The sequence below is a fragment of the Stegodyphus dumicola genome, chromosome 5 (genome assembly GCF_044657685.1).
Source record: "Stegodyphus dumicola isolate Sdum_Otavi_A_Nest chromosome 5, ASM4465768v1".
Classification (NCBI taxonomy): domain Eukaryota; kingdom Metazoa; phylum Arthropoda; class Arachnida; order Araneae; family Eresidae; genus Stegodyphus; species Stegodyphus dumicola.
In genome coordinates, this window is record NC_140772.1 from 65,824,610 (window position 1) to 65,849,526 (window position 24,917).

The following is a 24,917-nucleotide window of genomic DNA, read 5'->3' on the forward strand; positions in this document are numbered from 1 at the left end:
CAATTATATCACGAAAGCATGAGAAAAGGAGGGAGAAAATAAAGTTATAAAAATGGCTTTGGCAATTTCTGACACGACGAAAAATAACTAAAACGTATAAGAATTCAGAAGAATAAAGGATTGAAAATTATAGGAACATGTTAAAGAAAAAAAAAAGGTTTATCGATGCTGTATTAAAAACAAGAGACTGATATCTTTCATTACTGGATTCCAAATTAATCGCAATTGTCATCGAATTTCATACATTGATGGCAACAGCATCAGTTTATTATGTAACAGTTTAATGAGAAGTGTCGCAAAAACACATTATGTTGGAAAATTCTGAATTAATGACAAACTCTCATTATAACATAAACTGAATGTTGCTAAATGCCAAGCTCCACAATTAACTTTTCCGTTATAAAGCCTTCAGCTATAATCTCGGTAAATATCACTGGTTGACCTTCCACCGTCATCTATAGAATGAACCATGATATTTCGCTGAAGTTCTCTTATATTTTAGCGAAATACTTAATTTATACCACATGTTTTAGGGCTAATATAGTATCGCAAGACAAAATTGCTTAAGTTTTAAACAAATTGCGCTATCGGGTTCTTCATTTATGAAAAATGAATTTCAAAATGAAGCAACACTATTTTCGTGTAGAAGTAACTACTATCAAGATAGGCATACTAAAAAAATAAGAAGGAGAAGTCCAAAGATTGCAATATCTTTACAATATCCGATAGAGAATCTGGCACGCTATAAATAAAAATATTTTTTTTTCGTACAATGTTGCCACTACTCGCTTTGAAATTTTTGAGCTTGTTAATCAAACATTCGCTGAAGGTTTAGAAAATATGAAACTAATAAAACTAATTCCGACTTCCAGATGCCCCCGTTTGGGTGGGGGACAACGTTATTCAAAATTTAATAGCTCTAGGTACCGTTGTGTTTTCACAATGCGAAAAACATATATACATTTATGAAGATTCTTCATTATTTAATTTCTTTAAATATAATACAGAGAGATAATATTTGGTGGCAAGAATTTGAAACGTGAAATTGACATTTATAGTGAACCGATGCAAAATGCCGTTTCCAGAATAATATCCCTTCTAGGATAATGACCCTTTGAGCTAAAAAAATAGAAGCTTATAAAATCTTAGTTAGTTTTAAAAAAAGTGTTAAAAGGTGTTAAATAATATTTTTTATCATTTATTAAGACAGAGAAGTGTTTGTAATTTTATTACAGATATTTTTTTGCATGTTAGAATTATAAAGTTCCATAAACTAATATAATATTACACACCACAATAAAATTAAGAAAATCAGTTTTTAAATTGAGTTGCTGATCAAAATGTATATAAACTTACGATATAGAAAAAATTTAAAATGACTGGATAGATTTCCTTGCAAATAATTTTAAACGCTAATCAATACTTCATTTTTTTTATTTTGAGATAGTAAATGAAAAAATTAATGTATAGAAGCGATAAGAATTATATGACGTAATGGCATCAAAACCTAGAGAGAAATATGTCTGAAGTGATGCCGGATAACTGAATTCCCCCCTCTTTTATGATTAAGATTGCAATCCTCCCTTCTGATTGAGACTAAAACATATTTTTAAATAGATGTAGAAAAACGTCCAATTTTTTTATAATTCTTGTTTTAAAAGAGAAAGATATGTTTATTTTATAATCTGTGAAAATTTTTTAACTTTATGTCCTACACATTTTTTAGATGTTGAAATGGTAAAATCATGGACGTAAAATAGTCAAAACAAATAGAGTGGTGTTCGAAAATTCATCAAAAATTTAGAAACAAATTTACAGTGTTCATACAAATTTAATTTAAAAGCTTTTCTTCTGCTCTACTTGATGATGCAAGCAATAAAATTTTGATTTTTTTTATTCGTGGAAAAAGACTAGAGCGAAAATTCGTTTAAATATTTAATAGGAAAAATATATAAGTTGAATTTTGAAAAATCGCTTCATCACGTTCCATTGTCATCGAGAAACAAATGTATGTCCAGAATTTGATTTCGATAACTTATCAGAAAGTAAGTTAAAAATTAATGACGAAATTCCGACCGTAGTGAAGCATCATAAATGAATTAAATAAAAGCTAATAAAATGATTATTTAACGACTCTTGGGGATTCTAATCCGTTTCAGTGAGCCTTAGCAATGCATATATTTTATAACCATTGCTTATTAAACATTACAGTTCTTTACTAGTAACAACCTACTCAAAACATGTTAAAAAGATTTCTAAGGTGATGATTCTCCAGTGAAAATACAAAAAATTATTTAAGGAACTCCATACATAATAGAGAGAGAGGAACATCAAATAGGTATTATTTGTTTCGAATGACACTGGAGTATCAGAAGTAGATTATCATTATGGTAAGTCAACAGGGTATCTGCAGTGGATGTCGCAAATTTGAAAATCAGACATTTAGTCTTAGATAGCGCTGCTAATGAATAAATCCGTATTGTGACTAATACCGCCAGAATTTTGTGTATCCCCAAAATCCTTGTAGCCTTCAGCCTAGTATCGAAATATTGTATTATTCTGGAGAAGCATCACTATTATTACATAGCAATTAAATACTCATTATTATAAAGGCTTTAAACACTTATCAAAAAATGTCCATAGAAAAATAGCAATAAAATGTTTTCTTTAAATTAATAACTGTAATATATTCTTTAATAGAGGAGATCAAACTTAAAAAAAATAAATTACATGCATCTATAAATAGTTCTCCTTAAACCTTAACTACTGTTTTCTCCACTCTGTTCTAGTGTTAACCTCGATTATTTAACTATAAATAAAATTTAGTTTAAATAATCAAAAACGCAACATAAATATTTGGATGCCGAAACATTAAATTGGTAGAACAAAACATTTGCAAGCTACGCCGTGAATGTGTCAAATTAACTTAAAATTTGATAGTTAGTTTGATAGTTTTTACTTTACAAGATATTATTAGTCATTTTATCACGTCTCTATTTTTGTAACTGTTACTAACTTAGTAGCCATTCTCCTATTAGCTCTAAAACAGTAATCGCAAACTCGCAGTGACCGAAGAAATTTTAAGCAGCCTGCGAATACATTTTAATCGTGTGTGCGTTGCAAATATGATGCTTATAGTTTTAAAGATATAAAAATATGAACTGAATTTATATACGTGGCTGCTGTTGAAGGAATAGATAAAATTAATAGGTTGAAGCTTTTCTTTTCAGTCCCGAAGGACTATTGCTTTCGTTTTGGCATTTTGCGTCGGACTCATAAACGTCGGTTCACTTTTCAAACTGTTGCCACAAAATGTTAGAGTCCTGCATTATATTTGAAGAAATTAAATAATGAAAAATCTGCATAAATGATTGTCTATTTCTCGCATTGTGATAAAACAATGGTACATAGAGCCATCGAATTTTGAATGACGAAATCCTACTGCGAATATGGGCATCTGAAATCCCAAATTTGGAATTTGTTTTATTATAGATTTTATATTTTGTAAAACTTTAACGAATTTTTGATTTACAAACTCAATGCTTTAAAAGCGAGAAATGGCAACGTTATATAGAAAAAAAAATACTTTTATCTCCAGCTCGCGAGACTGTGTATATCGGAAATTCTAAAGATATGCTTAATTTAACATTATTTTGCGATATTGCTCTTGAACTGAATTTTATGGTTTAAGTGCAAAGAACATGATATTTAATAAATAAAGGTAACACTCAAAACGTTAAAAAAACGCCCCTTTGGACGTAATTTAAAATCTGAAAAATTTCAGATTTTTTTTTTTTTTTTTTTTTTTTTTTTTTTTTTTTTTTTTTTTGTTACTGTATGCTTGTACATCAGGCACTGTAACTAGCATAAATAAGAGAGAATTTCTCAAGTTTCTTTTTTCATTTCAGTAAATTTAATTTGCCAGTCGACAGCTGGTGGCGCTTCAGTCTTCTATTAAATTCAATTGGAGTTATCTCAGTTTTATATTTAGCTGTCAATGTGTTTGAATTACAAAATAAACCAAGAGAAATTTTTTGAGGGTTACTAACCTTTATACTTCAGATAGAAAATAAACATAAATTTGAATTTTTTCCTTGTTATTATTATTATTGTTTCTATACACTTGGATAAATATTCGATAAGTGAAATTTAAAATTCACTTTATCTATTTATTTTTTGTTTCGTTTTGTTAAAAATGTTTTTACATTTTCTTATAAAAAAGAGTTTTGGATCAGCAGATGCTTTTAACACCATACACACTATGCCTTTTCGGTAGGTTATTGTTATTCTATCCATTTAGTGCCGATGTTTCGCTCCGAATAACATCAAAGTGATGGATTAGATGCCATTACTATACCAGCGTAATATAATTTCGGTTGGTGTCACCTTTGTTAGTTCAGAAGCACTCATCGGTAGTAAATGTCAAGGTCCAAAATATACCAAAAGACGTAAAGTAATAAAGATTTGGTTATTATATGCACGTATAACAACAATCCAAGCACAAAACAATTTTTATATCAATAAGCCATTAATTCATGTTTATGTAAATTAAAATTAGGAAAACTGTCTTTTATGCCAAAATGTGCTTTGTGAATAGATAGGTTATGTAAGCAGTTTCTTATAAAATATTACCTGCGTTAATTTCTGCTTTTCTGTACTTAATTTCGGATTTACTGTGCCTGAATTATCTCTGTGTTGCACATTGAAAATTATATTTCCTCGACGTTGCAGCTTGAATAAATTTCTTGCGGACCAAGAAATAAATCACGATTCCTTAAGTGCACATGAGTGTTTGCTTAGGTGAGATATCAAAAATTGTCCTTCATTAATCTTCTTCTTCCCCATCTCTCCCAGGAACTAACATCTTTTCTTCCTTCATTTTTTAAATAAAATGAAGGATGTTCAAATGCACATGCAGATCTGATCTAGACTTTGGGGTTTGCCACCTTCGATAAGAAGCTTCTAAAAATAATAGTTCTAACTAAGGATCGAAATAGGAGTTTGTTGTCCCATTAGTGGCCGAGTAGTAAAGGCCGGTGAATGCTTGTAGTTTGGACCATGTTCGCACTCAGGAGAACGAAATGGCTGCATAGGTGTTTTTCGTGGTTTTCTCTATGCATAACCTGAATATGAGCTCATTTCTATAAAAGATCCTCCATCAAGGCAGATACTTCCCGTGTTTTTCTTCCTCTCATATGACCAAAAGCCTTTGCAAGTGTCATTATGAAATATATTAAAAATTGCTCCGTGAAAATTTAATCCTTAATTGAAAATTTTGACTTTTATTGAAGTGAAAAGATTGAAATTATTAAAATTATTACTATCGTTTAAAAAAAGGAAAAGGAAAAAAGAAAAGAAGTTGCATATCGCACGTACTGTTTACTTTACTCAAAAACTTTCTGTAGAATAAATTATGATTCAATTATTGTTATTAAGTATCGTTATAGCAATATTTTTAGATGGTAGGACAGAAACGAGAAAAATTACTGCATCCAAAAACCAGTAACCAAAATAAGTATCACCTTATAAGTATTAAGTTAAAATAAGTATCACCTTAATGTTATCAATGTAATACTTATAGATTCTGAAAAAACGTACATCACTTCGTTAAACTTTAAGCTAAAATTTATGAAATATTTCGTTAAAGTAATGTATACAAATGGACTAGGATTCGTCGACTTCCGAAATAACTCCCTAATATTAATATAAAATCAAAAAGTATTCGTGGGGAATCCCAAATTAGCAAATTACTTCTAGATCGGAAATCTGATCGTTAATCGTCTTACTTTAAAATAGAAAATACATGGCAATGCCTGCAAAATTTACCTGTGTAAATGGATGAAAAATAGTTAGCCAAAAATTAATGGACGATTTTCAGAAGTTACAACAAGAAAATTCGAAACATTTTTAAAGCCACATTTTTTGCTTTCCCATTTAACGTTTCCTCCAACGATACGGATAACAGCCATTTCCCTGTAAAGATCTTCCACGAAAGCATCGCTTAGACAGATAGCCTTCGTGTGTTTTGGTTTGGTTTGGTTTATTAGAATAAGTTGGTGTGTATTTAATTACGACAAAGCACACGAGGGCTATCTGCCTAAGGGAAGGGATGCCTTCGTGGAGGACTTTCTAAGGGAACTGGCTCCTATACACGTTACACATGGGGAAAATGACGAAAACACTCATGCAGCCAGCCCGTTCGCGGGATTCGAACTCGGATCGAACTACCAGTGTTCAGCGACGTTACCGCTCGGCCGCTGGTGCGCTCTTCATGTGTTTTGATACAATTAAAATAATCTAGTCTTATGTAGATTTCTTGCCTGATTAATTTGAAGATCATTCACGATAAATACGAGAAGCGTTTTTCTTTGAAAATTCTGGTATTAAGAAAAGGCATTAAGACTATTGGGGTCTCAATATGCTTACTCATTTCTATCGTATATACGCATGTATTGTCCTAACTGTATGAGAAAATGGTATACGTCCATCTTTTAAATTAGTGTTTCCTTAATATAATATGTATAGAATATAAATTTGCATGCACTCATCGAAATTATGAGAAAGTGTAGCAGACACTCCTTTTGCGATAGTAAAATTTCGATTATATATTTGAATTCAGTTTCTGAAATACTGTCAGATTCAGATATTTTTTATTTCATATCACAAAGAAAAAAGTATCGTTGAGTGATAATCAGTAGCTTTTGATAATAATGTAGAGTCAGGTAGTATAATGGATTCTAACATAACGTTTTTTCGGATATTATATAATTAATAACGTTGTATTCCTAATAATTATAAATTCTAATTTAGCTTCAACGATATTCAAATTATAAATAAAAATGTAATGTCGTAATATATACTGAATTATTGCTCTTTTAATTGTACTTAGGACTTGAATGGTATTCACACAATATAATAAATTTTGCTTCAGTTTTCAAATAATATTCTAACTTTTATTCAAGGTTTATAATAATATTCAGTACATTTTCATCGTATAAATCGTTTTCTTCAAACTACTTCTTAGAAGTAAAAATTCAACACCACACGGTTGGCAATCTGAACGTTGTTAAATTCCAGTTAACAATTAACCGGTATCAGACTTGCCCTCAGAAACTAACATTCTGTATATTTGAGATTTAAAATGCTTGATTACAGATTGAAAAGTTATTAAATTAGAGTGATTTCACCGTATTCCGATGTATTTATAATAAAGAATGGATTATGACAAACTTATACTGAAATGTCACTAAGTTAAATCCTACCTCTTCTTTTGCTGTCCTAGGAAAACCTATAAATAGAAACTATTTTTTATCCTCAGGAATGGGGAATCCGCTGACTTCTGGCACAGGTAAAGAAAAGAAACAATTTGCTTTTCAGGTAACACAACACAAAGAATTTCATAAATGCAACATCTAGAATCTCGGCAGTTCAAATTTTCATTTCAAAGAAAAGTTATACTGCAGGTAAAAACCTCTTGTTGCTAAAAGCGTCATTTGGCTTAATTGACCCTTGTACTTCATAAAATGCTTTTTGTTAGAAATAAAATAGAGCAGCTTGTCTACATTATTTTAAGTATAAAAATGCAATAAAATACCAAATTTAATACTAGTTAAAACTATTTGCTTTAATAATATTCATTTCGTCTTGGGACCTACGAAAATATTAATGTTTTGTTTAAATGTGCTATAAAAATCTGCTGATTGATACAGTTAATACAAGCACAAAATTTAATCCGATGTGATACATCTTGCGCGAAATAATATCATCATTCATATTCATAGATATATCATCATTCAGAAGTCGATATACCTGTTTGGACATATATGTATAGAAGAATTGTCATTTTTATTTTGAATTAGTTTGAAACGCAACATATCTTGCATTACCAAATAATCCAGAAATTTGGTTCTGTAGGTCATCAGAACTTTTTATTTGTTTATCAGCAATAGAACTTCAATTACCCAAACTACTGAGACCCAAACTACTGAGCTCAGTCATCAGAATATTTGAAAACTTGAAAAAAAAAAAAAAAATTCAGTATACTTAAAACGAGTGGTTATTGTGTAATACAAGTGAGGGATTTTTTTTCTGATTTTCCCCATTTATCGGGAAAAAATGAATACATACCTAAAAAGAAATTTTTATGTTACTAAGCAAAGTACTCACTTAGTGAAGTTTTTATTTTTGTTGTTGTCGGTGTTGTTTTGGCCATAACGCTTTTATTTTTATTTGAAGCAAAACATAATGATAAAACTAATTTTTATTAACGTATGTCCTAAAACATAAACTTGTTTCAATTTTTATTGCACTAAATCTAAACAAAGAAATTGTTTTTATTTCATAAAATCTCTAATACAAACAACTGAACACTAAAGTCCCTGTGCTCGAGACTTACCTCGATCGAAATAATAGATATTTCGAATTATATGGCGAGACAAATGATAACAATCTTATAGTCACTGACAGGCTTTGCAAATAATTTCAGATGCAAGTCAAAAGTAAACACTTGTGCACACACACTTGATAAATTTGAAAGCTGTCGGACTGGTGATCTGTTTAAAACTGAAATGAAGTTTGTAATCATGTACAAGTTAATTTTTATATGCGCTCTTAATATATTTATTTAGAGTTGTCCTTATGTTTTTGATGTTATGGATTCTATATGTCTTAATCATTAGATAAATCAAAACACATAACTTCATTCTATTTAACTAAAATTAAACTGAACTATTTGTTTAATCATTTTTAAAAAAGAAGTATTTGTATAAAGAAAAATGAATAAGAAAGAAAAAGAAATAAATAAAAGTAACGACGAAAGTATAGAAATATTTTTAGAAAAGAAGTATTTATAAAAATTAAAACGTTGAATAAAAAAGCAACAGCAGACGGACCATTATTACTTCCATTGTGTACATACAAGAACCTGGCACTTGAAGAAACCAGCGGACTGTGCCTGGGCAATGTGAACGACTAACACACTCAAAAACAGAATAGCCCTTGATAAAATAGAGAAAATCTCAGGACACTGCCTAAGCAGAAACAACCGTGGATAATATTATAATGTTTCAAAAGTTCAGAACTTAAAACAGATAACCAGAATAACGCTTAGTGCCTTGCAGTTAACAATTTGTAAAACTGTTATTAGTATATAATATTCAACCTTGTTATTCTCGAGTCTTCCCCGCCGTGATGGTATATAATTCCGTTTGGTTCATGTCCGTGGTCGGAAGCCATCATAGTGGTGCACTCACTCACTCACTCACTCTACGCAAATGTTTGCCAGCTAATATTTTTTTCCCATGGCAGATTGTGAACAGTTACAGTGTAACACAGTTCATTAATCTATACAAGGCCAGATGTGGTGGTCTCTTTATTATGGAGGCACCTAATAGGTGGGCCATCATCGCCTCCTATGAAGGGACGGACAATTACAACCATACCTCCTCCGCGATTCGAACCCAGAAACTTAGCTATCGCAGTCTGGGAGACGCCTACTGATATTTATATATTACATATTTACCAAATGCCACATGATAACCTATTATTGACATGTAACAATATTATTGAACTTAATGAGATTGAAGTGTATCGTACACTTGTTGGCTTACAGTAAATTATTTCTGTTGTGTAAACTAGTAAATATGTCACACACATTCAGCATTCTTAAACAATAAATATTCTATAAAATATTAATTTATCTTTCTGTGTTATTTAAGTCAACTAAAAATGCAAATACGAAAATAAATTAAAATCAAGTTGTTTCAAAAGAAGTAAAAAGCTGTTAGATAACAGGAATTCGAGGTACATGAAGTTGCGATAAACCAGAGCCCGAATAATCTCACTTCTGCTGTATAAAAAATTAAGAAAGGCTTTACAAAAATAACAAATGTAAGCTATAATAGTTTAAAAATTTTGAAAGAAAATAACTAAGTAATCTAACGTCTTGAGGAAAGTTTAAATCATTTAAAATGTGGTAAAAATGTTGGTTGAATCTAAAACTTTTCTCCGTATGTCAAGAGATCATAAGCGAGTCGTCTTTAAAATGCTTGTTGTTTTCGTTTGCAGCACTGTTAATCTAAAACTTACATTTTTTCCTAATTTTAAATTTATAATATAAGTGATGAATTACATACCGTATAAATGCTTGGTTACTTATACGAGACAAATGCTGTTTTAAAAAGTAGGCATTTTAAAGAGAAAAACCATCATCTTATATTTCAGCCACTTTAATGGTTGGCAATTGGTGAAATTACTACATAAACATAATAACGAGCAATTTATTTCGTTTTAAGCAAAATAGATATAGAATTAAATACTGAAATAAGTTTTAAGTTAGAGTTTAAGAGAATTAGTTACCATATTTTTATTTATGTGTTACCTTAAGCTCCAGGAAATTCCAATTTTTGAAATAACAGTAACGTTTAAGAATTTTTCTCCCGAGGCAAAATATTTTTCCTATGGAAAATTGAATGACATAAATTTTCCCCCGCCAGACTTATCATGGCATCTCTGAAGGATCAACTTTCTCCGGCAAAGTAAAATTTTCTCCAGGAAAACTTTTTATGAGAAAAGAATTCCCTAACTTTTATTTTGATGACATGTCATAAAATTCTCGACATGAAGGAATAATTTCATCTCTAGAGGGAAACATTTATTTTTGAGTCCTATAGAACAAATAAGAATTTTTAAAATATAAATAGGGCAGCCAAAGTGTATATAAAAATAGTGTTATTAATTATATTTCAAAACATTTACCTATAACAAAAATAACAAGTTTAAAATATTAAAAATATGCAAGAATATTAAAATATTTTTATTTGTGCCCTAAACTTCATTTAAATAATTAAAAGATTTCATATTTTTGATGATATTCACAAAAAATAGTTAGAAGAAATTAATTAATAGATGAATTTTCAATTTACTATGAATTATCATTAGGTATATCAGTAGACATTTACAATTAAATGATTGGTAACAATTCCTTACGACCCCATTAATGTAAATCTTTTTCGTTTCAACAAATTAATGTGTAATTTCATGTTATTTGTAGATTAAAAATTTTAAATATGATTAACAGCTTATTAACTCGTTGACTTTTCTGAAAAAATATAATTCAATGAGGTGCTATTTTAATAAATTAATTAACATAATTCAGTTTAACGTGAGAAACGTAAAAGTAATTTTAATAACTAATTATTTGATAAATAATTGTATTACTTGAAATTCGTAAAACATCGCTTGAATTCTTACGAAAGTTTCCTACAGCTATTTAATATTTCATTAATTTAATATATTTTATATTATTAATAACAAATAAAATGTTACATATTTTTAGCATCTGAAGAAGAATTAATATTTTTAGTATACCAACTGATAACAAATGGCATGAAATGCGATAAATGTTAAATATTGTCATTGAATCGTAACAGCGAGACAAAATATTAGAAGTCATCTAATATTGCATAAATACTGATATGCGTTCAACTATGTAGATTTATGTCTTATTTTAAAAAAATATTATAAGTAATACAGAATAAATTCTTGAAAATCATTTTTAATGCCCCTTTATTTGACTGCAGCGCAAATCCTTACATAGATTTAAATGTGTAATATGAGGAATTGACATTTTTCCCACATTGCTGAAAATCCTGGAAAAACTGAGAAGATCGTAGCTAAAAATTCTAGGCCATTCTACTTAACTTTATCAGAATCATGCAGCATCTTTTAAACTGAAGTAACTGGCATATGCTTTAAGGAAAGTGATATGTACATCATTCTTCAAGCAATGCCCTTACGAAATTATGTGATTTATATACGCAAAGCCTACATGTGTCAAAAGATTTTTGGAACCTACATGTGTTAGCATATAAGAGTTTCAGGCGAGTGTATGTATGCTAGTGGTTTCCAACTGGCTGCTCGCATATCCTGCATGTGGCCTTTGAAGCAATTTCACACAGTCCATGAATATAGTTCTCATAAATTAATTAGAATTATTGTGACAAGAATTTGAATAAAACATTTAAGATTTTACTGTTTTGAAGCCCAATTTTATAATATTTTTTATTACTGTTTAAAACAAATGCTCCAGAATATCTAAAACTGGAGCTGATAAATTTACACGTTGATACAAATCTTATTCAAAGAACAGAAAATACAAATGTGATTCACTTTTTTCGTATATCTCAAAAAATAAATACCTTCAGTTAAATACCTGTCTTTTTGGGGGAATACGTTTATATACGAAAAGCCTTTTTTCCGCAGTTGAAAATTAATAAGTCTAAGAAAAGAACCAGATTGATCGATGAGAATTTACAACTTGTGATAAAGATAGTTTCTAGTAATTTTTATCCAAGGTTACAAATTTATTAAAATCGAAACACCATGAGATAGTTGTAGCTGTAGGTTGCAGTAAGAAATAAAGACGGTTATAATTATTTCAATAAAAATATTAATTTTTTTTATATAAGACGAAGAAAAATTTAGTAAATAGAAAAAATGAGAATAGTTTGTCATTATTTATTCTCATGTTCCCGTGCTTCGTAACTTGTTTATTTTTAAGGTAGTGGTTAATTTAACGTTTTAGAATTATTTTAAGTAAATGTCAGTCTTAAAAATTAATATTTAAAAATCAACATGCTAAAATTGCAAAGTGCAACGCACTGAAATTCTTGAAGACACCAGTCTCTAGGTTTCAGACAGAGAGGAAGTCTAAACTTAACATTGTTTCCTTTCCTTCATTATTAGTATTGTTTGTATGCTTTAATAAATATTTATTAAATAAAATTCAAAATTTAGTTTAAAAAGGTTTTTGATTTATTAAAAACATTTCATTTTATTGAAAAGATATTTCCTCCTATTAACAGCTTTCATATTGTGCATTTATCCCGCATTTGCGTTTCAGACCACTGGTGTACACCATTTCGAATATAAACAAATATAACTTGTATAACATGATAGTTCTCTAGTTTCATTGTAATGTAATTTTAAGGAAACTGCATTAAACAGGATCTGAAACAACGTAAATGAAAGATAAATTAATGACAAAATATTCTAGTAGATGCAAATAAAATTCTTAAATTTTCTGTTGAAAGACATATAAAAAAATTCAGCTGTTTTTAAAATTTTTTAATGAAGAGAAAATTAAATGAACTACGTTATCATTAAACTTATACGTAAAATAATGAATGAAATGCTTTTCTGATGATTGCTTTATAAATGAAAAATAAGTCCCTAATGTATATCAAAATCTAATTTTATATTTTAATCAGTTTTTTAAAAGAAGTTATTTTTTCTTTCTTTTACAAATGCCTATTTTACTGTATATTTCTTCATTTTATAATTATTCACCGGTTTTAGAACGCAAAGTTTCTCATTCACGTTTCCGGGCATATTACACGTGATTTCATTATGCAGATGATTTGTATAATTATTGCATTATAGGAACGGCGACAATTTATTTTTAGAATTTTCAAAGCTTTTCTTAATTTTGAAACATTCTATATGTAAATACAAATACATAAAGGAAATGTAAATCATAATACTTATGACTGTACATAACATTATGCGCTGATATTTCTTAAGTATGTAGTGCAAAGAAAGAAAAAAGATAGTGATGTTTCTCTTCTACAATTCTGCCCATCAAATGTTTAGAATCTTCGGAAAATTCAGTGAACATCAACGGAACTAAATTACTATTTAAATCTACTTTTAGCAAATACAAATAATTTAAGAAATTTTAGCAGAATTTCTTATTATATATTGTGACAATACTTATTGACCTTTGACCTCTTTTGGATCCTTTTCTGTTTATATGGACGTAGGAATGTACATACATACATATACACGTACTGTAAATATTATTCTTTAGATTCAGGGTCAACAGAAATTGATATTTCAGTAAAACTGAGTAATTCAAATTTTTCGTTATTAGCACATTGCATTTCATGGAATAATAACTGAGAAACATGAAAAAAAAATTTTTTTTCTCGGATTTTTCCACTTACTGCATCCTTTTGCGCATGTAAAGAAAATGGAGTATGACACCGAAGTGACCGAAACGATCTTCATAGTTTTGGAGTTCTCCCCCCCAATTGCAAGTGCATTCTATTCCTATTGAAGCCATATCTAGCGAAGCAGTCTGCTGCCGAGGTATTTCGCTACAGTCAAGGCAACAACTCACCTCTACTCTGCGTTGAGATTCCACCATCTTGCGATGAATGGAGACATCCGGAGGATGGAGAGGACTTTTCGGGATGACACAGAAAGATCTCCCTCACAGAAACGCATCGCTGAGCGTCTGGTTTGCTATTCACAGTAGCCGCCTCGAACTGAACTATACTAGATCGAACTGCTAAATTGGCGACTTTATTGCTTATTTGGCAGCATTTCTGAAATCTGAAAAGGAACATGCCGCGGTAAACTTCAGCTAAGCATTTCAAACTTAGGATATCGCTAACGGCTAATTTATAATATTATTTACTAAAATTTTAGGGAAAGAAAACTAAATAGTTTTGCCTTGAAAAATATGATTTTATATAATCGTTTCAAGTGTATGGTAAAAAACTTTACCTTGTACGTTTTCTCCTCATTTGGTCATAATCAGTTAGGTAATTTCAAATAGTTGTAAAAATTGCTTTAATGGAGACGTTTTTATATTTTTTCTTTAACTTTCCTTAACAATTAATTACATCATAATAATATTAAATTAAATTAATAGAAAAGTTAATTTAATATGTATGTTTAATATATCTACATTTGTTTCCTTGGGATGGTGTAAATTTTTATAATGCTTTCTGTCAAATAAAATGTAAAGATAGGAAAACTACGTATTATTATTATAACAGTTTATTTTTAGTTATTTAAACTGATATAAACAGACTACTGAGCTTGTAAAATAAAAACTTCTTTACATTTTTTATTTAATAGGTATTTGAGGAACTTAATTATTACTTGTTTAATTAATTATAAACTAAGTATTTTCTTGTCAAGTAAAAATATAAAATGAATTATTTCAGAACGATTTTTTTTTTCATTTCGTATATCAAGAATGTTAAACATCAAATTTATAGAAGGTAGAACGGCATTCCCAACTAACAAACATGGGATGTAACAGCTGGGGATGTAACTGGGGAAGTAACAGCTTTACATCCCCAGCTACAAAATAACTTTACATCGTACCAAAGAAACAAATGTAGATAATATTAAACACACGTATTAAATTAACTTTTCTATTAATTTAATTTAATATTATGGGATTATAATTAATATTTCTGGACGATTTAATTGTAATTCTTTACAGTCAAGAATAAATAAACATTAAATATCGTTCCATGAAGTGTAGAATCAAATCGTAACAAAAACAGATACCATAGTATCAAATTTTATATCAGTTCTGAACAAATAATCTTATTCCCCGGCTTTTTAAATTTAATTTGGTTTCTTCCGTAGCTGTCTGCCCATCATTTAACACTGTAATTTTAGCTAAATGTATTTTTTGTAAGTTATGTGTATTCTGAAAGTTACAAATATGCGCTTAAAATTTGAATATTAAATAATTTCCACAAGACTAGGGAAATACTAAAATGCAAATTAGAAGATCATTTCTTAAAAAATATGTAATTATTTAATGTACGTTAAGGATCCATTTTGGAAGTATCTTACAGGTTTGATGCACATATAGGCAGTTAAGGAATAAAGAAACCCAATTAATCATAAATAAGGCTTCCTCTCAGTATTTGTCTATTTCTGTACCATATTATAATATCAACAGAAAGTGTCCTACAAAAGTTATTTCTCGCCAACTATCGAATGGGTAAGAATCTTAAACATTGGTATTTCTTTCTGTGTCTTCTTCTTTGAAGTTGACTAAATGTTTTTAACACGAATGTTAGTTAATTTCTTTGGAAATATCTTTCCGATATATTTATCTGTATACATATATATAATGAGTAAAAATAAAACGTAAAAATAAATTTATAACTTATCTGTGTTAAAAGATGATGTTGAATTTTGAATTCCTTAAATTTTTTAAGTATGAATCTAATGCAATAACGCCGTAGACTGGAATGCTTTTTCAGAATATCAAATAGCAACGTGGCCTTTAACAGGCGAAAAATGCTCCATCTAAACAATCTAAATAGTATGTCTTTCTACCTCATTTACACTCTGGTAGGGAAACGGAAACTAGGAGTTACGATAAAGATTCAAAAGATAAAATGACTGGTTTGTGAAAAATAACAGTAACTTCCTTACACAGTACATATTCTTAAAAATTCCTTAATTTAAAACAATATACAAAGTAATTCAAAAGCAATTTACTCATTAAAAACTTTATATCTGATAAGAATTTTTCAAGTTATCTAACGCGCTTGCGCAGAAATGAATAAAATGACGGATTTTTTTTTTTTTTTTTTTTTTTTTTTTTTTTTTTTTTTTTTTAAAGAATTTAATGTGCAAATAATTTAACAACATCTCCTATTTCGTAACAACTGTTTTACGCCACAACATAAAATTCATCATTGCAACTACTACTGAATCTAGCGATCATCGATACTGATTGCTACCTACCAAAATGCGATATAATGAAAAGCATAAAAAAAGCATTTTTATACAGATCATTGATGCATGCCGTTTTTCAACTTTGCTAATCAAATTAATTGTTCTCTGTATAGTATCATTTTGTATTATTATGAGTTTAGGTAGCCTCATAATCAAATGTATCAGTTTTGGCTCCAGAAGTTTAGTCGGCCATTTATGATTATTATTACTTGATTATTTCCGAAAATTTAAAATGAGTGCTGCTTGTAGAAGAAGCTATATTAAGGTATTACTCCACCTTGCACATATCTATAGTACCATTTTCAGGCAGGGGCAGTGCTGTTTCGTAATAAGTCGGCAAAATTTGAATTTCTAGAACATTGACAATTTTAGAACAAAAATCATCGATTTTCTATTAAAAAAAAAGTGTCTTGTCTCAATAATGAAACAGGAATCCACGCCAAATTTTAATTTTCGACTGTTGCAATGAAGCTTCTGCATAACGCTTGTACATTTCCATAATTCACTCTGAAACTGTGGAGATTTAAGAGTTAAATGGGCTTCATTCTTTCAAAAAACATTTGACATCTAATTTTCAGTTTCTTCAAATTGCGTGAAAACCAGTTACACAAATATTCAAAACTTTATAATGTTCCGTTATATTAATCTAAGCAGTTATTATCATTTAGGTCTTAACTGTCATTTTTCTCTTCCGTTTCCCTACCAGAATGCAAATCAGGTTTAAGAGCATTTATGGTGAGTTTTTTGGTGCATTGTTCTAACTCTCGAGTTCATTAGTTTCCCTAGCTCAGATAAGATAGTCTTCGGTAGTCTTCGGCTTTGTATTATAATTAGAAGTGTTATATACGGCTTTGTATTATAAGTAGTCTTCGGCTTTGTATTATAATTGCCGACATTTGAATTTTTACGTCAGTGGAAAGATTGATCCAATTTCATGTTAGATAAATAGTACAGTCTTCGACTACTAAATTTAGTTTTAATTTGAAATTTGACTGTTACTTTTTAATTATCTCACTCCAAGCGGTTGGCTGATTTTATTAAGCACGAGACCTGCACTTTATGTTCCAGCTCTGATTTAATAAAAGGGTTTGTTTAGAACCTTCTTAAGACTCTACAGTTCTTTTCAGACATAGCGATGATTCGCTCTATGTTTGCACGAGGAAATAATGGAATTAGTATAATTGGAACGTTATAAAGTTTGGAATGTTTGTATAACTGGTTTTCAAGCAATTTGAAGACTTGGTTAATGCTACGAAAGAACACCAAACTCTACTAACTGAAAGAATTAAATTCATGAGAAAAGTTTGAATTTTGTAAGGATATTTTTGGAGCTCTAGCCTTAACTACGTCGTGGGAAATCTCAGATAGAGTAATAATTTAACTTGAAACTCCTCAAAATCTTGCTTTTCTGTGCATGAAAACGCCAACATAGTGTCTTGTTCTTTTGCAACTGCAAGGGCACTTTGGACGTAGGTCGGTGATTTTCGTTGAAGATGTCTCAAAGAATCAGTTATCTCAAAATTTTTAATCATTTACTCCAGTCCTTTATTGGTTATTAATTCTTTACAACGGTTGCTTTTCTTTGGTTAAAGAAAAGGGAGCAAAATACAAACGATATTTTCTAAATTTCAGAAAAAGAGATTGATCAGCTTGTGACAGTAGGTCGATTAAATGTATTAACTTTTAAGTTAAATCTTTAAGTTAAATTTTCAGTTAAATTTCTTTTGCAGTTGAAAATATTACGTCATCTGCAGTATAACGTCATCTAGAGGTTAGAATTTTAACTAAACTATTTGCATATTAAAAATCGTTTCAGAAAGAGGTCCATGTTATTTTACGCGTTAGTTTGCAAATTGCTTCAAGAAAACGTCAAATGCCATACTCATCGCTTAAATTTAATATTAATTTATTAAAAGTTTAGTTATTTTTGGATCATTTTTATATCATAGGAGACTAGTGCAGCTTATAAACATAGACGGAAAGCAATTGTTTGCTATAACTGGACTATTTTTCTTTGTATAATCCTTAGGTCAGTGCGCAGCCATAAGAAGTCCCCCAATAGCTTGAACAAACGTGTAGAATCTATGTCAGATCTCTCTCCACACAAAGAATTTTCGCTTTACAATACACATTATAACTGCTCTCAGTTACCTCTCATTTACTTTTTGATGCAGGCAAATAATAATAATTTCATAGCTTAATTCTGTCGTAAAAGGTATATTTGCACTTTGTTTTAGAGAAATAAAAATATTTTCTATTTTTAAGTATCTAAACGTTGTGGGAGTATAGTTCGACAAAAAAAGAAGAAATAAATGCTTTCTTTTGCATTACAAGAAGCTTTTATTTTCTTTGTAGGAACACAGCCATCCCATTATCCGGATGTTTTGTATAGTTGACTAAGTTGTGATCATTTCAGTTAACTAGATATTGAGTTCTACTGTACTAGCAAGTTACAAGATACAAATTGATAAAATCAATATGATGCTAATATATCACAAGCAACAAAACGGTAAAAATGGTTTTTCTGCTTAGGAGAAAATTCTACAAAAAAATGAAGGCGAAGTTGGAAGAGCAAACAAAGAAAGCGGTAACATAAAAGTAAAGAAATCTCCCCCTCCTTTAAAGAACTATGCAAACATTTTTCCAGTTTATACTGTGAAGTATCAATACCGAAAACCAGCTAAAAGATAGTCTTATTAAGATCTGTGGCATCAACCATTCGTATTTATCAGAAAAGGGCCTTCGGTACAGAAAAAGTTAAATTCAGAGCAAAAAGAAATCTAAATCCTGTTCTATTGAAATAAAATCTTTTTTATGCACACTTTTAGTTATAAATCATTTTAAGTTTTTGGAGAAACAGTCTGAGAGAAAAATGTATTATATCGTAAAGCAAGCTTATAATATCAATAACTAAAAGAGAACAGCTTCATACTTTTATTATCTAATGTGACAGAAATTAAAACGCTAAGAGCTTTTATTAGGACAGGCGTGGACGCTATTTAGAATGTAATCAATCCCAACTCTTCTTCAAGAGACTACTGTAGTTTGCAAGTGTTCAGTTGAAAAAAGGGACTAGATAGGCGATATGCCTTCTTACTAATAAATGACACTTAAAAGGTTTACTAGAGTCCAAGTTTTTATGTTGCATGATACAATTCAAATCATAGTGGGTAGTCTGAGTGATTTAATAAAACATTTACGTCAACTGACCCAGAAATTATCATATGAAGAAATGTCTGTTAAAGAGATACTAGGCACCTAAAACTTCTTATTAGATTACGCGACCCCATGCATATGGCTAACTTCAAGGAAGACAAAAAAAAATTTGAGCTATAAAAATTGAAGCAAATGAAAGGTGCACAGCAGTAGTCATTTCGATAAAAAAAATTAAAAAGATAGAAAATGAAATTAGTAAAGCCAATATATCCTTCATTGAACAAATATATTGTACTGTCAGCTTCTCGCTATTAACCAGGAAAGCTTCAAACGAGTTAAAATTTAACCGGTACGTGGTTTTGAAGAAAATGCTATAACGTTTTTTTATTGCGAAACTGAAAAAAATATTCTCACAACGAAACAAAAACAAATTATAATTGCTGAATTTGAACTCGGTGATATTGTTTATGCTCTAGTAAAATATTGTCCTTGAATACTACTTATTTTCTTCATTTCTAATTACGTTTATTATTTTTTATTACGATGCAACTTTTTGTTTTGGATATTGGTTCAGTTCGTAACTATATGAACTTATTGCGCAGCTTAAAGTTTGAAAATGTAAGCAATTCTCAAGCAGTACTACTATTAATTACGATGTGGGTTAGTCCTTTTCCCATTGTTTTCTTAATTCTCTTTGGATTAACCACGATCGTGAGTTAAGCGGGAAGGCGATCAGCAGCACTGGTTCGATTAATTGGGAATTGTCTTAATTGGCAAAAATTATTTTGCTTAAATTTTCAATTTTGAAAATTAAAAATATAATATTAATTATAAATTCCTATGGAAGATTTCGAAATCCATTACCAGTTTAACTTGATTTTAAAGCTATTATTTAAAAAGTTAGCGATGAATTTAAGATATTAAATTAAACAGGTTTTAGCCTTCGTAAACAGAAATGTATTAGAACGTTCCCTGAGCAAAAGTACGTATTTTTCGATTTTCTATTATTTACACAACATTAGAGTTTTTTACCGCAGAGTATGTTAAATCTGGCTAAAATCTGGTGTCAGATATCTGAAAGAGTATCTGAAAGAAACACAGACAATTTTTATTTGTTTTCTTTCTGGGTATGCAAATAAAACGCCTTTAAAAAGATGTTCAAAATCAGCAAATGTGCTTTAAGGAATCGCATACAAAACAGCTAGAGGCATAAAAATTTAATTCAATACTCAGGGAGACATATTTCTAAAAACTGCCGTTTTTTCCACTTATAATAGTGCCACCTAAAACAGAACGGTGGAAAATACTTCGAGCAGTTGCGTTTTGGCTGCAGCAAAAAACAGACGATTTGAATACTGCGATATAAATGAGGGTAAATGAAATGTTTAGAACTCTTTTTTTTATAGTCTACAACAGCGGTTGGCAACATTTTGGAGATGAAAGGCCAAAGTGCTATGCAGTGTCTCGGAGGAAGGCCATGTTACTGTATGCAAGGCAAATACATTTCTCGAGGTTTAAAGAAAAACAAAGAAATTGATACAATTTTATTTAAACATAAACATAAGCAAAAAATTTCAAATTATTTGCTACAAACAAAGTAGTAATTCGAATAAGCACCTCAAATTCGAACTTATTCTTTGCTTTAAGTTTGAGACTCAAAGCGCTCACGTGAGTCGGGCTATCTATTAAATAAATTAAATTGACAGTCCAATCTCAATCCTGGATATGAAGTACCTTGATCCTTGCTCTCCAAAAACATAGAAATATCTCTATATACTCGTTTTAGCATTTTCTGGGGCAACTGAAAAATATGTAAGATTGTCCTATTCTCCTTCAAAATCGTTTGAAAATTCTTGGAACTGGTGGTGATATAATCCTCTTAACAGTGTAAAATTCATTGTTTTCACAACCACTGCCATGATTTTCTTAAATTTAAAGCCCTTTGGACATAATGATCCCTAAAGCTTCGTTCAGACAAGGGCGTAAAGGGCATAAGTGGTTAAAATCGAGTTCCGTTGCGAAGGCAACCAACCTGTGCTACGTCACAAAATCTGGTTTAGGGCTCGTGGCATAGGGTTCAAAGTTTTCAACTTTACGCCGAGTTTGGGATAAGCGTCGACCAATCTAAAACGAAGCGGCTTTCTACAGAAGATTTCACTGTTACAAAACAAGCAGAGCGAACGCAGGAAATCAATCGAGCAGGAGCTCACGTGAGTCGGGCTATCTATTAAATAAATTAAATTGACAGTCCAATCTGAATCCTGGATATGAAGTACCTTGATCCTTGCTCTCCAAAAACATAGAAATATCTCTATATACTCGTTTTAGCATTTTCTGGGGCAACTGAAAAATATGTAAGATTGTCCTATTCTCCTTCAAAATCGTTTGAAAATTCTTGGAACTGGTGGTGATATAATCCTCTTAACAGTGTAAAATTCATTGTTTTCACAACCACTGCCATGATTTTCTTAAATTTAAAGCCCTTTGGACATAATGATCCCTAAAGCTTCGTTCAGACAAGGGCGTAAAGGGCATAAGTGGTTAAAATCGAGTTCCGTTGCGAAGGCAACCAACCTGTGCTACGTCACAAAATCTGGTTTAGGGCTCGTGGCATAGGGTTCAAAGTTTTCAACTTTACGCCGAGTTTGGGATAAGCGTCGACCAATCTAAAACGAAGCGGCTTTCTACAGAAGATTTCGCTGTTACAAAACAAGCAGAGCGAACGCAGGAAATCAATCGAGCAGGAGAACAGCGCGGGAAAGTTGTAGACACAATCACGCATGCGTAAATTTAGCTTCTCCCATTGGCTACGGCTTACACACCGTTCTCGCAAGTGCGAACGGAATTCACGTATTTTATGGCCTTATGACTACGCCTCTATGCCCCTTATTCCGCCGTCTGAACGCAGCCTAATGCAACAAACCCCCTTTTCTTTCCAATCATTGATAGCGCTCCTTCTGTGATTATTCTGGAAACCTTCCACAAATCAAGAATCATTTCTGTAATCCATTTCATTATGCTTTCAAAAGTATATGCTCCAGTTCTAAGGTCGTTCATAGGAATCAATTGTATGAATTCTTTCACAATATCAAATGCTATGGCTATATTTCTCAAACACTGCAAGTTGGCAAATATCTTTCAAATTAGTGCTTTCATCGAGAGCAATGGAATAATACTACAAATAATTCAAAATGTCTTCCAAATCACTTCTAATATTTGCTGCCAGGGACGGGACGAGGGTGAGGCACTTGCCTCAGGTGAACAAATAGAAGGGGTTCAAATTAACTATTCGTTCAAAAATTCAGAGTATTACTTAAGTAGTATACTATGCGTGTAGTCTCAGATTACGTTACCTAATTTTTAAATTATATTCATCTTATATTACTTTAAACACCCGTATGTAGCGGAGGTTCATGTGTAGCACAAGTTGTACATTCTGATCATTAAATATTTTTAAGAAAAGGTTATTTTAACCTTCTTACCACTTTGCTTCGGAGTAAATCCAACTTGCTTCAAGTCTATTATTGTCTACAGGACAATGAGATAAGCTTCTAGGTATTGCAGAGTCCTAAATCTGACGCCCAACTTCCTTACAAACCCTACCAGGACACAACTCATATTTTAGTCTGGCGTCCAAAACTACAAGTTCATACGGTACCAACAAGTTCTATGGAAGGATTCGGATTTAGCACCTTGCTAGCTGTCATTTAAATATGCGCCATCAATTATCTTGAGCTAACTTAAGTAGTCTTGTAAGGATCTTAAGTTTTTACTAACGCTTGTTTTTATTTTAAAACTTTACTATCCTCTCTTATTTTCCACTTCCGGCCAGAATAAACGCGTTAACTTGTTTGTGCAAATTATACAGCTAACGCTGAAGTATTTAAGTTGTGGCTTTTTGTTAAGAGTAGAGTTTTAGATGAGGAGAGAGTGAGCGTTCTTACGACTATACTTCACGCGAGCTTGCAATCATTCGCTGTCCGCCTTTAAGGCCAGAGATTTGAGACCTCTTGAAAGCTAAAGACGTATTGTAGTTTTCCGCAGTTTGCGTACTACATACATATTTAAAAGGCCAGTCTTAGTGTTAATCATTTGTGTAAAGTATTAGCTTTTATTTAAATTTTAGTTAGTCAATAGTTCTTAATTTTTTTACTTTCAGACCACAAGTGGCTGGCCTTTGTATCCCGAGGTGCGGGAGCGCCTGTAATATCGTGGAAAATAAAGAATAATTAAACCCTTCTCATCTTGTCATCACTTCTGCACTCCATATTACATAGTTTGATACATATTCATGATTACATATTCAGGGCACGTCATGTTTACCAAGCAGATTAAGAGAGATACAAGTGCTGATAGTTTGTTGTATGTGTAGTCTCAGATTACTTACGTAAATTTGAAATTAACTTTATTTGACATTACTTTTAATACTCCCATGTAGCGAAGGTTCATCTATCGCCTAGCAGAGGCCTGCTCTTGATTTAAAGAGTTAAATAAAAAGTTTACTTTAAAACTTTCTTTTGACCTTTATGTCGTTGCTCCTGACTAAAGCGATAACTCGCTTTTAGTCTATACGATGTGCAAGGCATTGAAAGAAGCTTCTAAGCATATCAGAACCCTATAAATAATCCTACTTTTCTTCCGTGGATAAGTAACATCAGCTGCGTTTAACAATAATTCTTAGAAAAACTCTCCGTCCGTAAAAGGTTTCATTCTCCTTTTACTTAGTTTTGACGCCTCGTAACTAGTAAGTGTGTTTCAGTCACTTTCTTTAACTTTTCTAATGGAAAAGGATGACTTGTATATATGAAATCCAGACCATTCTCGAAAAACAAATAACAGTGCTAAAGATTATTAAGTCCTTTATCTCTCGTTTGCCAGGATTTGTTTTGTCGAATGTATAGAATAATTACGATATCTATGTCACTCTAGCCTTTACCTCAATAATATCATTCTTGAATACCTGTAGCTGTAGTTGTTACTTGTACCTCGATCTCGAAATAATGATACATCGTGAGTCCCTCTAAATGAACAGGCAAATAATCAATATCCAATCTCGTTAAACATAGCTATCATAAGATTACAATTTTAAATACAAGCCTTGTGACAACATAGCTCCCGTAAGGTTTTTCCGAATTTTCACATAGAATAGGACATTTTCAAAAAGGCGTGCCAGTTTTTTCCCTACTTCGATTCTACACCTCAAA

At 30.8% G+C, this 24,917-nt stretch overlaps 1 protein-coding gene across 4 annotated transcripts in view; it reads right to left on the reverse strand.

Moving 5' to 3' along the window:
- Nucleotides 1–24,917, reverse strand: part of LOC118203094 (uncharacterized) — a 167,693-nt gene that overhangs the window by 122,935 nt on the left and 19,841 nt on the right. Inside the window, exon 1 of one of the 4 annotated variants that reach the window (XM_085816729.1) lies at nt 14,180–14,326. The exons of 1 other annotated variant lie outside the window; for it this stretch is intronic. The gene's annotated coding sequence lies outside the window, so the exon portion shown is untranslated. Of the gene's footprint in view, nt 1–14,003; nt 14,144–14,179; nt 14,327–24,917 lie in introns of those variants that run through there. 2 more of the 4 variants (XM_085816730.1, XM_085816731.1) reach the window with 2 other exon arrangements.